At 44.1% G+C, this 18,147-nt stretch overlaps 1 protein-coding gene across 1 annotated transcript in view; it reads right to left on the bottom strand.

The window, feature by feature from the left end:
• AHCYL2 (adenosylhomocysteinase like 2) overlaps window positions 1-14,762 on the bottom strand; it is a 107,054-nt gene extending 92,292 nt beyond the window's left edge. Inside the window, exon 1 of the mRNA XM_026091161.1 lies at window positions 14,631-14,762. The gene's annotated coding sequence lies outside the window, so the exon portion shown is untranslated. The remainder of the gene's footprint in view (window positions 1-14,630) is intronic.
• Between the last annotated feature and the right edge of the window lie 3,385 nt (window positions 14,763-18,147).

The raw sequence follows: 18,147 nt of genomic DNA, 5'->3' as shown, positions 1-18,147 counted from the left end.
CCAAGCATCTTAAGACTGCAAGATATCTAAGTTCAGAGAATCACGAGAAGAATTTTTTTTTTTTCTTCTTCTCTTCCCTACTTCCCTCTTTCTGAAAGTCTCTTCCCACCCCAGCAGTTAGTGGAAGGTTTGCATCCTGAACAATAGGAATTTATATCTCTTACGGTTTTTTCTCTGACATATGGGTGAGAACATATGCTTGCACATCTAGTCTTAAACGATACTGAACTACAGACCACAGCAATATCTTCCCTGAGTTTCTTCCCGTAGAGTTTCACAAATCAACTGAACAACAGAGAAACAAAAGGCTTTCAGTGCTGCGTTCAAGGCTCAAGAACAAGCCAGGAAAACACTAGCTGAAGTGTTTTTGTGATAGCTTCCTTCCATTAGGAGCTGACACTTCAGCCCTTCTGTGCCTACTGCTGCTGAAGAATGAAAGATCCAAAGCAACTCCCTTGAAGTAATTCCTTTCCTGTATGTCACAAGACATACATCAACACAGCGAGTTTGTTTTGCTGCCTTTTTTTTTTTTTTTTCCTCTCCTGGGGCCAGAAGGCAACTTCTGCTTCCCAAAACAACTTCTGCTATTGGGATGAGTTGAAAGTTTGTGACGGTCTCGAAACCCGTATACGCGAGCAAGTCCTAATCTGCAGTCAGAGAGCTTTGCTGCAGCCTACGTATCCATAGGCTAACCACCAGTAAGCCTTCTGGGCTCTCTTGTGTGTACTGCCTTTGTCTGATCTTGTTTGTTCGGTAACCACAGAAACAGGTTTAAAAACTAGATGAGCAGACACACAATCTTCAGAGACCAAAGCTTCAGGCTTTGTTTCCATTTGGAAAGACCCATTTGGCACCCACTCATCTGCTCCTTTCTTTGTCGCCACCGACCTATGAAGTACGCACTTACCTCTCAGACACGTCTCTTGCACGCATTCCACGCACCCAGACCTGCTTTAAGGAAAAACGGTCCTTGTTTTCCCTACGTGACAGCTACTCCAGCCCCCTTCTGAAGGCTTCCTGCACCAGCGCAGAACTTCAGGGCCACTCAGACACCATAACTTCAGATATCACCTCGTACTATTTTATAGCAGCATTTGTTTACCAGGACTCATCCAGGTATCATAAGAGTGAAACTGCCATTAATAAAAGCCTGCTCCACTCCAACTGTGGCTTTCCTTGCGTCCCAGCTCTTTAGACACCCATTACGTGCACAATACTGCTCTTTACACTGGTAACACGGCAGACGGCAACCACGCAAACACATTCATCTACAAAACATCACTTTTTCCCTTATTCCTTTTCAGCTCAAAATTGTTCTCATTTTGAAGACTCCCCGTAGACCCATTCCAGTCTCCCTCCTCTTCCCTGCCAATGCAATTGCCTTATTCCTTTACACAACCCAGCAGCTACTGTTAAAACACTCTTTGCTACACAGATGGCTTTTCTGGACTTCTCCACTACCTCGCAAGTGATGGGGATTTAAGACAGGAATTTGAAGTGTAACTTGGAAACTGGGGTTTTGCTGCTGTTGTTGTTGCCTTTTTCTCTTTTTTTTTTTATTCCCACTGCTCTATCAGTTTGGACTGTATTCAATTTAAACGCTATGGGCTACAGTTTATAGGAAAGCACACACAAAATAAACTTTGTGTGCGAAGCATCTGCTGGTGATAAAGGTTTCATTCTCACATGCTTACTGTACCTGATGCCCATGAGGAACAGAGTTCCCCGTGGAAGTACAACATTGAGACTTCACACGACAGTGTCTCGTCTGCCTGCGTCCACAGTAAGGCCACAGCCAGGAAGAACCTCCTCTCCAGGCGATCGCTTGCAACAAGTCATTTATTACTACGGTACAGCGGACCAACGTAGAGGAATACCCAAACATTCACACCCTACCTCAAGCAGCTCAAGCCAGCAAGCTTGAGATCCAGAACTGTGAGGGTGGCAACCCAGGAAAAAAAATCCTCTTTTTTCTCCTTTCTCTTCTCTGCTTTCTTTGCTCCATGTGTTGACCAAGACACAATGCGAGTTTGAAACCAGCTGTTTCAGGCAATGGAGAACAGTAGCTGTTCCACAGATGAAAGAAACATTTTAAAACAGTTAACTGAGGAGTTATCAGCAAGGAATATTGGTCAATACAGGAAAGGAAGAGCGATTAAACAAGCACTGTTAAATGCATCAAGAGAAATCTCTGGGTAATTTTTTGCTTAAAAATAACACAAGATTCACATAAACAATGAGTAAAAAAATAAATTAGAGTGAAGCTCTGGGTTTTGGAAACACAGCACAGCGTTAGAACAATTCAATACCCTAAGGTTTTCCTGAAATTTCATACAATGACCAACCTTTCATTCCAGCCTTGACATTTAAGGATTTCTCCAACATTATTCCTCTGTGCTGCTCCTCTGCTTTCCAGTGGCGTAAAGATCTGAAGCAGTAATTGCCAAACTCATCAAAATAACTGTACTGAGCTGCACTGTTAATTTTGTATATTTTTCTTTTACAAGAGGCAGAAGTTGGAATAATTGGCCTGAATTATAGGAACTGATTCTCTGGGCGATCTAAAGGAAGCATTAAGCGAAATGATAGCTAGCTGTGCTCCACCACGGCGAACCTACAGTGGACTCACATACGCAGAGCCGTGATCACTCAGAAAACTTAAGTGGTTTGGTCTACGTTTAGCTTTGCGCTCCAACGGCATCTGTACACAAGAACTGAAATATTGCAGAAAGAAACGGTCAAGTCCAAGGACAGGAACTGGAGAGAGGTGACAGTTTCATGCTTTTCGGAGCAAGATCTCTCCAGCCCCATACGAAGCAGACGAGCACTGATGGGCAAGGCTAAAGACTCACAAAAGACACTCAGAAACTAGGAGAGTCGCCCTCGGTGCCGGGGTGCTAAACAGCTTACATAACAGCACGCTGCTGCAAAGGACCGAAACGAATGCAGCAAACGTGTACACACGGACACACACAGCCTCACTTCCCAAGGAAGCCTATTTTAATTATAATGGTTGCCACGGTTACTTTAATTCCATCACCGCTCCAAGTAGTCTCACAACTCAAACTCCACACCGCTAATCAGGAATCTTGCATAACATTAGCACTGAATAACCCAATTTAAACCAACTTAAAGCCTGGATTATTGTAGAGGATGTTGACGCAAAAAGAAAAAAACAAAGAACAAAAATGAAAATGAAAAATAAAATCCCCAAACGTGTTTTGTTCTGGGAGCTGCTTCTGCTGTATCTGCCCCCAGCGAGGGCTGCATGACTCTTATCCCATGTAAGCTTTGCAGGAGATCAAGGCAGACCAGAGCCAAAACTAAATGCTATTTTGTTTAGTTAAATATGTTCCCCTCAATTTTACAAAGGAAAAACAAGGAAAGCGCAATGATATATCAAGTTAAAGGTGCTAAAAGATTTGCTTGCAGTTAATGATTATTACCAAGAGAATAAAGTAACATGACCATCCTGGAACATCAAACAGGAAAAGTTTGGCATAAATGTATATTAGCTGCAGGAAGAAGAGGTTTCAGACTACAAACCAAGTTTCTAATTTGACCACTGCCTACAACATAGTTTGACTGGGAAAGTTCTGCGGAAAATATTCCTGTAATTTAAACACAGCTGTAATAAGCAAAGCTGACCTTAGTCTAGACAAAGAAACTCCCTGAAATCTATACTCAGGCTTCAGGTCTACAAAATTAGGTAAGGAGCAATAGTTTAGCTAGCTCAGAGGAAGAAATAAACAGCACACTGTGCTATCTCTACAAACTCCAACACAAACATCTCAGCAAACGACCCGTTAGACACCCAACACATCAGGGTGCAAGCGGCAAAAGAAATCTCTTCCCACTGAACACAGCCAGTTTGGCTCCTTTCTCCAGAAATTTTGGAAGCGGGACTGCCCGAGATCATGAGGCACCAACCTCGTGGTCAATTATCAGGATAGTAAAGTCAAATATAAAATTTCTCCCTATTAAAACATAAGTGATTACCTCTTCTTCCCCTCATTTTTTCTCCCATGACCTTTGCTCTCAGGAATTTTTCCCGGACCTACTCCCTGTCCACACATTACAGAGAATCTTTCCTTTGGCTAAATGCTGCATCTTCAACCAGATCAAGCCGTTCAGGTGTGTTCATTCAACGGAAGAGGAAACTGTCCGTGCCATTTTAGCATAATTTTCAGACTTGGTCCACGACCAATATTTGAGTACAAAACTCACACACCATCCATCAAACTCAGAAGGGAAGGGTTGTTTCTTCATCCGCAAGGATTTAAGTCTGTATGGATGCTTCCCCCAGGTGCAAGAGGATGAAGCTACATTTCTTATCCTGGGAAAGAGCAGAAGAGGTTACGTTTCTCTTCCCCAGACTTCAACATCCAAATAACAGCATTCTTCTCAAAGGCAGAAAAGCAGCAAAAAAATCTGACTTTTAATGGTATCAGCTTCGGTGACCTACCCACCCTGCAGACTCTTTTTGTTAAGTTGCATACAATCTGGTATTAACTTAAAAGGGACAGCAGAAAGAAATTTTTTCCACTGTTTCCAATACCATATTACAGATACAGCAGGTAGAGCCGGACACATAATAAGCCGTATACACGGTCCTCTGCTCCTGAGAAATTACGAGCACGGCCCTGACTTAAGCCTGGGAACCCTTATGCGAGATGGATTGCGCTGCGCTCTCAAGGCGCTCATTTGCCTTAATTCCTAAACATTGAACAACAGAGGCTTTCAGAAAGATTAGCTACTTCACGGGATTCCACAAAATCGCATTTTCTACAGTGTCTTCTAATTCAGTTGGATAGGGATGAATTCCTATCGCATGGATCAAAAACTGCATAAATGACTGAATAAAACACCTCATGTTTTGATAAATACAGCACAGAGGTGAGAACCGGAAGAGCTGGTGAAGTCTAACATGCACAATGTAATACCCTCGGTTAGCAGATCCTGAAGAAGAAATCAAAAAGAATTAAGATCCTGAAAAAGAAATTAAAAAGCATGTTTCCAGACTATGCCGATACCACTAATTTGGCTGTGACACCAGCAGCACTGGCAGGGTTAGCCAGTACGGGAGGACCCTGCTCTGGCAAGGAGGTGCAATAGCAGTTTAATAGACTTCCCCTCCCATAATTCTTGCATTGAAGCCTAATTTGCTCTGCTTGTATTGTGCTCATCTCGACATTATTTAAAGTCGGACAACAAAAATCAGAGGTAGTCTGGTATTCAGCACTTCTTCCACTATTTATTTGGTTCCTTGGTCATTCTCCTCTCCAGAGTTTTCACCTAAAAAAAGAAAAAAATCACTTTTTTTTTTTTTTTAAGAAATAATGATTATTGCAGGAAAGCTAAGGTGGTAATAAAAACAGCTCCCCCGCTGACTCTTCCATTTAAAGCTCAAAATAAGATTTTTCTGAGTAAAACCATAGATATTTCAGCGATGCTTAACAGCAGCATTTTAAAACCTGCAGTCTAAAATGCCTCCATTCTGAGCCGCAGTTCTCTCACCATTAGTCTTAGCGGCAGCAGGTTAGATCACATCATCCATCAGAGCACGAGAAATGGATCACGGTGGTGCTAATAAAGCGGGAGCAGAGGAAAGAGCTCATATTCTCGCAGAGCTCTGGCAGGCACCACTGCTTTCTTACTTGAGAGCTTGGAATCTTTCACTTCTGGCAATAAAAAAAAAAAAAATCCCTTCTAGCTCTAATAGATAAGACATTATGACTTCTAATATTCGATCCAAACACAGAAAAAAAGGAACCTGTTTGGAAGGATGTCAGAACTAGGATACTGAAATCAGTTAATGCTTTATAGAAATAAAATGTTACTTGTTTGGTCTTCATAGCAACCTCTTAACCCAACACAGCTAGAAATAAAGATGTTAGATCACTTATGTGCCTTGCTTTATATTCATATTAACAAGCTGTGGTTTTTTGATCCCGAACTTTATTATCGATATTACCAAACCACTCTAGAGCCGCAGCCTTGGAGCAGGATGCTCTTATGCAGGGTATCATACTGCCGGAGCCTGGAAGAGTGTACGTTCGTTCTATCCAGAAGGGAAACGGCTGAATAGAAATGGATGGAGGAAACGCAGAACGAGACAATATTAGCTGATATCCCAGGCCTCAGGAGCTGCAGTGCAAAACGATCATATGAGAGAGCTGCACATCCTCCTACCGGATCATCCGCATCTGTCCAGACCAGGATTTCAGACACATGATCCACTCATCCCTCTCCAAACCAAGACCTTCTCTCTCCATACTCCTTCCATTTCAAACTCCTTAATTCCCCGATCTGCTCTGCCTCACCAGCAGTACTCATCTCCCAGATACTAATTCCCCAGCACGTGCCTCTCCTCTCCCATTTCTCCTGCGTTTGCCCCACAGCTCACAAGTACTCTGGCAGACATCCTAACCATGACGCCTTCCAGCCCCAGGCCTGGCCTGGAGACTCCTGTATCCTAGTGCCACCCTGTATCCTAGCTTCTGCACCAAGCAGCCACAGGCCAATGCAAACACCCAGAGCCAGATCCTCCCCGAACATCTAGCGCCAAGCGCTCAAAAGCGCTGCTGCTTCTTTCCTGCCCTACGACTTTACACGATTTGACATAGCTGGTCAATCTGATTTGCACCTGGCACCCACAACGTGGAGAAGCTCCACCTTCCCATCACAGCAACCCCACGCCTTCCCACCACTGCCACCCCAAAGCCCCTCAGAAAGAGGGTGAAAACGRGCTACTTGAGGGGCATGCTAATGCAGCTTCCACCTCGCCCTCTGCTGAGGGTTTTAGCATATCAACAACCTGCCATTGTCAGGTTTTTGTAGGCATCGCAACAAAGAAGAATTTTAAGAAGGATAAAAAGCAGCTTTTTCCGATGATTACACCGGCCTCCTTCAGAGCACAAGAGGTAATATGGAAGAAGTGTTTTCAAGCAAGCATTTCGGAGCTAACAAGTGTCTGGTGGGGGCTGGAATCAAGGATGATATTGGGTCATTGACTTCCAAAGAAGAGACCAAGAGACTGTGAAAAGATCTGAGAACACAGATAAGTCCTTGGAGGAGTGGAGACAAGGGAACCTGTGCATGGTTTCAGAGAGAGCCATAGCATCACGCCATCAGGAAAACGAACTTTACAGCAGTATTTTCTAGAAAAGTCAGTAATGGAACGAGATGATATTTGTTAAAAACCAGATAAGAACAAGGTAACTAAGAGCAAAGCCTGGACTGGCTTTTACTGCTCAGCTGGCCTTTCTAGACTTCTTTAAGAGAAATAATTCCTTTACTCCTACCTCTTCCAAAACACTGAGGAACAACCCACATCCACTCTAAAGCCCCAGGAAGTAGCCCCTACTTTTTCCTTAAAGAGATCCAAAAATCATGCATAAATAACTAATCTAATCTGAAATACTAAAAAAGGCATATCCGCAATGAATGTTTGCTTCTTGACAGCTCTACTCCCCTTCAGTTTTAAAGAATTAAACATCCTTTAATATGTACAGAAATAACAAAAACAGGAACAGGATTTGACACCAGTTACAACAGTGTCTTGAGATTTACTTCATTTTAAGGTCAGTGTGATTCAGAGGAAAGACTAGTTCAAAAGACAATCCAGTTCTAATGATCTGCAGGCCAGAGGACAGACTGGATTCAGCTCTAACTTCACGAGGAGAAAGCAGAGCACCAGGGGACGATGGCAATTAAGAGCGTTATCGTGGCCACCAACATTGCCTGAGAGCCAGAAGATCAAGTGTCCAAAACCAGACCTTAGTAAAGCTTACTTCTCAGCCCAATCTGTTGGTTTCTCTCCCTCTCTTCCAGCTCATTTAAAACACAGCAGCACAACAGATCACCGCTGTACGTCTTGACTTTGAAAAGCAGTCTAGCAGAATACTAATTCTCAAAACAGTTAGAGCAAATGTCACCAAGTCCTGTGAACTTCTCACCTTCTCAGTATGCACAGCACATGGCAGAAGCAAGCATCCACCTTGCAGTATCCAGAGCATGAAATAAACTGACAGTTCACCAGCTATCTACTTACGGCTTCTCAGTCTGTTTGCCTGAACTTGCCAAGTGACTTATCATAGTCCAAAAAAATAATTATACAAAGATAAAATGTACACTCGGTATCTTTGAAATATTACTCCTTGCGTTCTGGCCTTTACCCTGGTTCATCTCCTCCAGAACCCATTGCTGCCCCAGAAGCAGCAAAGGAAGGACTGAACAAATAAAGAGAGCACACAAAAACACTTCATTTATATCACACTTTTAATCACGGGAATCCAAAGTATCTTTCTCAAAGTACTTGCTAAAAGTACATAAAAGTACTAATGCCTCATGCACCTGAATCAAACTTGCAAAAGAATCAACTACTTTCTATACAAGACTTTCTAAACAAGGATTTTCCTCCTCTTAAAAACTCAGGCACTACCAGCAGATACCAAGCCTGGAACGGGATCCAACGCATATGAACAGTAGAAAATTACAGCATCTCAGTTTTACACAAAGCCACTTCAATTAATACCCATCTGGTCTATGTGAAATGCTAGAATTATGGTACTAACAGTGATCTCTCACCCCAGAATTTGGAAGTTTGGGTGGGTTTTTTTGTTTAGTCCACATCAAACATACATTATTTCATTCTGCAAACAATAAAAGAAATGATCTTAGCTAATGCTGAAAAAAATCCAGGCAGATTTCCCCACCTCCATAAACAACAAAGTCATGAAGAGAACACCAAATCTGAGTCAGCAAGCTTCTGGGCAACTGGAAGGAAAGCTTGTTGGGAACAGATACCAGCATGAAATGTAAGCTTTTCTCCTAAATTGGTCCTTGAGTCATTTTTATGAGAACAGTCCATTCCCTGTTTTTCTCATACAACATCAGGATTAAATCTTGATCACCTAATACTCTATGGAATAAATAAGAAGCAAAGCTTTCTAACTGTCAGATGAATGCATGTTCACACTTTCACTATTTTTACATACTCGCTTTTGGAATTAAATTTGAAATAGAGAGTGGTTCAGCAGTTGTGGGTACCTAGCTCTTTTTTTTTCCAAACCAGCTTTCCTCCTCTTTCTGACACATACAAAAATGCAGCTGGCTGCCTATTTAAGGAATAAAACCTGTCATGAGAAAAAAAATACCTGGAGTTCCAACCTTACTTCCAACGCAATTTAAAGTAAGGCAAGCACACAGCAGCATGCTAACGTTTTACATAGCAAAATGCTAAAAGCTCTATTAAAAGAATAGGCTGGAAAGCTGATCAAAACTAAAGAATTGCAGAACTGGAGTTGCTCATTCAGCCTGAAGCCACACTCCCTGCAAGCAAGCGCACGCAGCACCTCTTGCTTTCAGAAGAACCTGTCTCAATCAGGGGACAGAATATAGTTTCAGGGTTGGACTTTGCTAATGTTTTGCAGCTTCCCAACAGGGAAAGCAAAGTGCACAGATAACGAGGCAAGAGACCGCAAGAAGAAAAAGAGGTTTTGGTTAGGCAGTGAAATGCTGCCCTACATAATTAAATTCTGTAGCTTCCTCTGCCCCAGTACCTATAGGCAAGCCTACGCAGGCAGGTGCAGACAGACTGGAGCTTAAACTGGATGGACAGAAGCCAGCTCTGGCCCAGAAGCTGCACAGCGGTAGCGTCAGCTCACGCAGAGCGCCGTGCTCACGCATCCCGGAGAGAAGGAGACGCTGGGTGACTCATACCTGACCAGCTCAGCGGGTGCAGAGCAAGCGTGGCTCTGCCTGCATCTGTTCAGACACGTCTTGAGCAACGCGAGGCAAGACACCCCCAGCAAACTTTCCACATCTGGCCACTAAGATCATCATCTTTTCAGTACTCGTGATCCTGAACTGACAGAAACGCCAAGCACTCACGGCTGCAAGCAAAGTCAGCGGGAATTACGCTTCAGTAACCAGAGTGCTACTTAGCAGTGACAAGGTATCCGGGGAAAAAAGGTCAGAGCATCTTCACTTCTTAGTAAAAACCCCAAATACGCTGACAAGCGATCCTAATTTCTGTGTATCTACACCCCAGCTACAAAACTGAGAAGAAAAGCGGTGTTATCCTGTAAAATCAGAGGAATGCTTTGCAAAGCATTCCAATGCCATTTTGAGCTTTTTAAGAGTGCAGAGGGACAGTAATTCTAGGCCTTCGCCTATCCTTGCTTATTCTAGAGCATTCCAGTGGTACATATGCAAAAAAAAAAAGCCCTTCATCTCAGACATAAAAAGAAGCAAGCATGACTCCATCATTCAATGCCGAGCCAAGTCCTTGCAAATGTCATTCACTTCAGGGAACTGTTCTGTTGGTCACTGTGTCTTCTGGAAAGTCACATGAAGCCTCTGCTCTCGGTTTCACTTGGGACATCCTTGCACATTTCTACTATAATAAAAGTAAAAAATAGTTCAATGCACATTTATATAGTTATACATGTATATTTTTCAATAAAAACACTTGAATGAATAAAAAGCAGTAAAAGACTGCAGTGCAAACTGTATGAAAACTCAAGGAGGAGCACTGTAAATCAGGGCACCAATTTAACCAGCTTCAGAAGTTGCCACTTCCTGTTCTGCAGTTGACATGATCGAGCTGAGTATTCTTAATTCCACAAATTGTTTTGGGGAAGAACACAGATTAAATGAGTTGTAGCTACAAAAATATGAAGTTTCAAAGTTATGCTAGGAAGCCAGCAGCTCAATATACCAACAGCTCTGTCTGCAAAGCTGAATTTCTATTTTGCTCTAGTAACAGTTGCATAGGGTTTGATGCAGAACATGCCAAACCAATGTACTTGGATAATGCTGGCTTCTCCAAAATACAACCAAAACCAATATATAAATATATGTTTTCCAAAGTTACTCAGTACAGAGCTGGTGGGCACAAGCATGACAACAATTCACTGCTTTAAGGCCTTAGGCAGGGAAATGGTCAGCTGAGAAGTGTTCTCAGAACAACAACAAAAAATTAATCTTTAACCTCAAATCATTCAAAATCGAAACATCTTCAAAGTTCCCTGAAGAACTACTATTTCAGGCTCCTCAGTTTTATTTTCTTACTTGCTGACTCTTCCCATTTCAGAGTTCAGATTAAGCTGACAGCCCAGAAAGATTTCATTTAAAGCCGGGACACAAGGACTGAATTTAGGTTTGCAGAATTTGGCTTTGTCTTCAATATACCCACAAACAAGTAGCAGAGAATTTCTTCACTGCTGCACAACGCAAGTCAGAAAACAGAGTTTACTGAACTTTCACTACGTTTTACCTCACTTCAATATATCATCTTAATCTCAACAAGACTGCTTCTAACAGAGGACCGGTTCACTCCTGACCTTAAGCACAACATTCTTTCACTTTTATTTTGCAGGTCTGAAGCCCACCTGCATCAACAGCGACTGACTGACAGCTCCTGCTTTTATGAAAGTCTGGTTTTAAGATTCCCGAGCTCTACGTTTCTCATTACAAACTATCTATTAAAAAAGACCCTGAACTGATACTGGGGACCATCTAGAAGAAAGGAAGACATTAACTTAATTATGGCTTCTCTAGGCTGAAACTGAGGCATTTCACTGGGAAGTTTTTGCTACTTTGTCTCTAACTGCCCAGCCTGAACACAGTGGATTTCATGCAAGAAAGATTTAAAGCTCAGTTTCTCTCTTATCCTTAATTCTTCATTTTCTTTCTAGTCAGTTTTTTGTTGTGTTGAAGCCCTAGAACCTACCAGTTTTGCTGGGACTTAAAGCGAGCAGCCTCCAGCACTTTTATTTAGAGGCTGGGACTTATATTTCAGGCTGCCTCTCTTCCATTCACCACTGAGATGCTGCAACTCTTTCCTCCTAATTCAAAACATCTTCGGTTCCCAAGTTTCGATCCATTTGCCTGTTGCTCATCTCTCTATAGCAGAATTTAAGAGCATGTCAGCCATGGTCCTTCAGGGAGGACGTTTCCTTCCAAGGACCGAGATTCTAACCTCGACCCCCTGCCTTGAATCTGCATCGCTTAAATATCAAAGAAGAAAATGAACTGGACGCTTGTCGTACCCTACCGCTGCTGTAACTCTACACACTGCTTGGAGTAAATCTATTCATTCAGTCTTTAATATTCTTCAGTTTTCCTAGTATTACAGGTTTCTCATTCATATGGAGAAAGTTGCCTATTATCTCTGAACTACCTAACTCATGTCTTTCTCCTTAGTTTGCCTCCATGTCTTCCTGGTTTGAGTTAAATCATTACATTGGTTCACAATTCACTAGACAGAGTTAAAAAGAAAGCCTAAAAGGTCAGACGTAGCTCCCAAAGTCGTAATTGCTTTACTTTGCTCATCCTTCAAGTGTCAAGTCAGGGCCAAAGCTAAGACTGAGCTTTTAATTGCTTTTAAATTCAAATACCAAGTTTCTGTCCCTCCGGCAAAGACACAAATAAAACGATCATTATGTGTTTCAACATTTATTTACCTGAGAAAGCAATTGCGGCGCAGTCATTCAGCCTCCTGGCAAAACGCCAGCTTGCCATTCCAAATTACAAGGTTAGAGGTACCGTCAACCACACCCCGTACAAAACATTATTACGTTTTATCATCTGTCATTTACTTGTGTTCACGGCTATTATTTTTCTACCACTTTTTCTGCCAATCTTCTTCCATCTTCTTTTCTTTTATAGAGGCTCCATGCCAAAAGTTGAAATATTGATCTTTCTGCATAGTTCCAAGCAGTCATATACAAGGCACCTTCTAAAATAAAACTCAATGCATTCTCAGAGGGATAGACCCAAGAGTATTACAGGTAATGAAAGAATATGGCCTCCGATGATAAGATTTGACTAAACAGCATTCAAACCACACTCATTATGAAGAGCACTTGGGAGTTCAGCCTCAGGGGAAATATTTATTACTAGCATAAATGATCACTACATGTTGGAGCGCAACTGAGAAAAATAGAAAAACAACACGCAAGCAAGCGAGAAATCCCGAATGAAGCACGGACCTTCTAAAAACCCCCCTGCTCAACAAAACGATACGAGAACATCACAAGGGATTTACGCACGCCTGCGAGGAGAAAGCTGTACTTTCGCCCTGGGGCAACAAAACCTCCCGGGAGTCAAGGTCAGGATCGTCATTTAGACAAGCCACATGAGGGTCATTCGCAGCCTCAGCGGCTCCGCRGGCAGGTGATGTGCCAGCCTAGTGAGCACCAGGCATTTGCTTTGATGCAATCGCTTAACCGAAGAATTTCACAGTTAAGAGCTTTAGAAAGATTATGCTCAACCAGCGAGACTACAGGACGATGCGCACCTTGTTATTGTATATACATCTACGCCCTGCTTTTTCTGCTTTAGGCACCGTTAGCCCCAGCTTTTTACAGCCATGGGTACTGCAGAGGCGGCACAGCTCCGGAAAAGCAAGCTGCGTTCCCTTCTAGCCCACTAAATGAATCAACAGGACTGACAAATCAGCGAAGCAATCGGTTCCAACTCCAAAACCTCTGTTTTAATGGCGTTAAGAAGCAGAAAACACAGCTTGACATTCAAGGAGCAAGCTGTGCTTTCAGTATTGAGAGTTCGGGACAAAAAAAAAAAGTAACCTTCTGTTTTGTAAATTGGTATATACGCAATATAAAACTTGGCAACTGTGCAGTTCCTTTCATTTGAACTTCTCAGCGTGGTTCATAAACATTTAATAAACCTTACTTGTCAAGCAGTTAAGAACTATTAAACCAAGAAGTACATCTGTTTAAGCATATGTTCTCTCAGCTAAAGAAAGAGGGGCACAGAGTCGTCATTATAAGCCTAAGATCACACAAATAATCAAAACAGGAGTCTTGAATCACAGCGCCTTACCTGAGCCAACCTCCCACACCACGCTCACTAATGACAATGTTCCCAAAGCTCTGAGGCTTTCGGAAACTTTGCTTTAGGAATGCCCACGAAGCACTCCCTCAGAAATAACACTAAACGTGAGTGATCACCTCCCGCCAAAGCCAATGAGCGATCATCTAATCACCGAAACACCATTAAAAATTTACATTTAAGACTGTAAACAGTTCATGTGACTCAGGGCTTTGACTCACATTCACAGATAAGTTTAGCCCAGGACACCTGAGATGGTTACTCAGCCATATGCCTCACCCCACTCCGGGGTGCAGGGACGGCAGAATAAAACATGCATCTACTGAGTCACCTCAAAAGGGAGCCTAAAACTCTGCGGCTGGTTTCCAGTTACATCAGCGCGCTGGCAACAGCCGCTCCGGGCGCAGACGTGCCGAGCGAGCAAGCCGATCTAACATCTAGCTGCTGCTGAAAGGAGGCTCCATCCCTCGCATCTCCATGAACACGCTCTTGCCACTTCCCCCGTTACCGGCTCTTGCCTGACCCCGCAGTGAGAATTAATTCGGAGAATTAAACCAAGAGAAAACTAACCTAACGAAAGGCACGTCATTTTCTGCAGTTTTCGCTGTGCATACAGCACGTAAAGCTCACAACCATATTCATTAGTCAGCTCTAAAAGTCAAGTCCAACATAATCTCAGAACTGAGGTCTTGTAGACATTTCTGAGAGTTTGGATCTACAGCAGGAATCCAAGGTAACAAGAAAGCGGTTATAAAGATCTTTGCATAGACCTGATGGGAACCGTGTCTACAGAGGCCGTGAAGACAAACGCCAAGGAGCAGCGCGCTCGACTTTGCCCTCTGCGTGTCTAGGAGCCATCGCTTCTGGTACGAGCAGGTGCATGAGAGTTTGCACAGTCCTGATTCTGCAGCAACTGTAACATCATAACAAAATGCAGCAATCAATAAATCAATACGAACTTGCAAAATTGTTAACATTTGCCAACCCAGGCACATCCACCGCCCACGCTCTATCCAGATAATAAAATGAATTAGTCCAGCCCAGGGACTGCAGGCCTAAGTAAAATTTTTCAAGTCTAAACCAATACAAAAAGCAGTTTTAAAATCAGAGCGGTACTAAAGAGAAAAGCAGCCATGGCTATTTACCAGGAACTCTGTGCTTATATCAATACTAAGAAATAAACATTTACTCACACAACGCTCTAAGAATTTTAATGTAAATGAGGGGAAAAAAAAGCACTTTTAATTTATAAACTGCTCAAAAACATAGCTACACAGAGTTTTTAGAGCTGATCTTGTGCAGCAAACACTTTAAAAACTACAGTTTATTTTGTTTGCACTAGTATTTTAATATAATCTTGCTTATATATTTTAAATAGACCTTTACTTCAGGTACCAAAGCAAAGTTCTACTGGGTATCAACTCAAAATCATATCCACTTGTTTTAGATATATGTTTTTGTGCTAAACTCTTCTTCAACAGATGCTTAAGCTACGTGTGCCCAATTTTTCAAACGCAGGATTGGGAACAACTTTACGTCTACCAAATCTGGTGTTTTATTTAAATAACATCACTCCCTAAGAAACTGAGGAAAGGGCTCTGGATTTGTAAGCCTGGTAAAATAAACGCCTGACAACGTCTCCGTCTCTGCAACACACGCGCACACGCTGAAGTCACTGGAAAGCAACAGTATGGAAAGGAGGGAAGGAACAGCATGTTCTCCCAGCTATCCTCAATCAACACATCTCGCTTCCTCTAGCAACCAGACAGATTGTCAGCTCCTAAACAAACTCATCACCCAAAGCAATGGGAGCCCGTCAGGGAGCCTTGCTGCTCCGTAACTTCACTGGCTCTTCCTCCTGCATCCAGATTTCTCCCGAAAGCTGGGCATCCTTTGTTCCTGGGGCCTTAGAAGTAGCCAGAGAGAACGATGCAGATTCCTCTGAGCTGTTTCGGATAACGACCCCATAACGACCCCATCACCCACCATCAATACTCCCCCGGCCTCCTAAAAGACTTAGTGATGCAAATGTGTCACAGTCCAGTAAGGGAGGATCTAATGCTGTGCTGCTCTTTGCCCCAGAGACGAGCTGGACTTGAGGAGAGGGTCTGGGGAAAAACCTTCTTAAACAAACATCAACAAAAAAAGAAAGGAGGAGGGGGATTTTAGAGGTAAAAGTACACTTGGGAAGAAATATGGATACCCCGAGGGCCTCCAAAAATAGAGGAATGGGATTGGGATGTCAAATGCAAGGGGCTCCAGATGCACCACCAGGTTAAGTGTGGACACAGATCCAGGATATCTCTTCAGGATGAAAGCAGGGGCCACCTACAGATGAGTCCTCCTTGGAAGGAAGAGAAAAGCGATTTAGCAGCTCGTGCTTCAAGAGACTAAGCTGGAAAACCAGGGTCCTCACACACTGGGGATGCTACAGTGGAACTGGCCACACGAAAACCCGAGGGGAAGCTCTGCAAGAAGACACAGCACAAGGCCTCAGACGAGCACCTTGCAGGAACTGTGAGCTTTCTCCTGGGGACAGAAGCTTCCTCCCATGGAGCTTTCTGGGGGAGAAGGGAGGGCATTGGGAAGATGGAAAATCTTGACTTGGGAGGGAGGACTCTCTTTAGAGAGACAAACTGCCTCTTCTTGTGCTTCTAAGGGGACAGAAGTCACAACCTGAGGGGAAAAATGTGGAGGTCCTTTACCTAGGAACTGAACTTCTCCCACTAGGGATTTCTAAGGGAGATGCAGGAGCCCTTGACCCAGGCTCTCTCCACTTGCCTTACAGGGATGCATTCCCCCCTGTGGAGTCTCCGGGAGGCATTCCTGTTTCAGGGAAGCCACACAGGAGGCCTGTATTAGGGAGGTGAATTCCCTCCTCCTAGGGCTTCTGAATGAAGGGAAGTATCAGGGGTACAATGCAAAAGGGTGGAAGTCCAGCAATACGGGAATGAAGGCTTCATCCTGAGGTTTCACGAGTACGGAGATTCCTCCTAGCATGGAGAGGCTCCTTCCCCTCCATTCCCCAAAAGGTCCCTGCAGCGTGGGGGAGAACTCCCCCTCCTGAGATTTCTGAAGGGAAGGGTACAGGGCAGACTCAGACTGCCTCTACCGAGGAAAATGTGTGTTTTCCCACATGAATCCATGGAGGGGGCCATGTGTCTACGGCTGTATCTATAGGAGAGCACACGCGGAGAACATCTATATATGAGAGGGTGTCCACAGATACACCCACCCAAGGGGCACAGACGTGAGTGGATTTAGCTATGTGAATAGGGCAGATAGCGCGTCTGGGTGCATCTGTAGGTGGATATTGCTGTGGACAAAGTCTTCATGTGCTGTGCGTGTGTCTGAACGCGTTTGTGTCTACGAGGAGACTTACACCCGGCCGGCTGGGTGTGGGCAGGTGTGCAAGGGTGCAAACGCACATCTGAGCACGTGGGCGTACGCGTGCCTATACACTGAAGTGTTTCTGTGCGCACGTGGGGGCACTCAGGGGGAAAAGCTGTGGCTTAATGTTTAAATACACCACCACGTCGGCATTTGTACATACACATATGTGCATACGCACACCTGCATGCATACATGTATACTGATAGACACACGTGCACCTGTTTGCATCCCTATAGGCACATAACTACGTATAACCTGCAGCTATACATCCCCTGCGTGCACAGGTATGTGTTCTCACATGCATATACCTACAGCATACAGACATCTGTACGAGTGTACACATCTACGTGACTGCATGTATATGTACCAGTATGCATTATGTAAGTGTGCACGTCCCCCCCGTACCTGCGAATTTACCTCTGTACACATACGGTTTTATATACACAAGTGGTTTTCTATACGCAAGTGGATGCATCCCTATGGATACGGCTCTGCCTGGGTGTATGTACCATCGCGTAAGCGCGTGACGGTCTGTGAATGCGCGCGTACCCAGTTACGGGTGCCCCGTATGTGCAGGCGTACCTCGGGGGTGCACATACCTAAAGGAGCGCGTACCTGAGCGTGCGTACCTGGGGGTGCAAGCACAGGGCGCACACCCGTGGGGCAGGCGCACACCCGTGCGCACGTGTGCCCGCACCAGGGACGCCTGTCGTACCCCTCCCGTACTGGCGGGACTGGCACCTCCGCGTGTGTTTTTCCCTGCATTCCCAGGCGCGCACACGCACACCGAGGGCACACGCCAGCAGGGGCGCAACGCCGGGACGCGAAGGGCACGCGACACGCGCCCCCCCCACGGGGGGGGGGCAGCCCCACGCGTGGCCCCGACACGCGCTC

This window comes from Apteryx rowi, unplaced genomic scaffold (genome assembly GCF_003343035.1).
Source record: "Apteryx rowi isolate R43461 unplaced genomic scaffold, aptRow1 scaffold_9, whole genome shotgun sequence".
Lineage (NCBI taxonomy): Eukaryota > Metazoa > Chordata > Aves > Apterygiformes > Apterygidae > Apteryx > Apteryx rowi.
The sequence above is the reverse complement of the archived record's forward strand: the minus strand, read 5'-3'. Positions and strand labels throughout refer to the sequence as shown.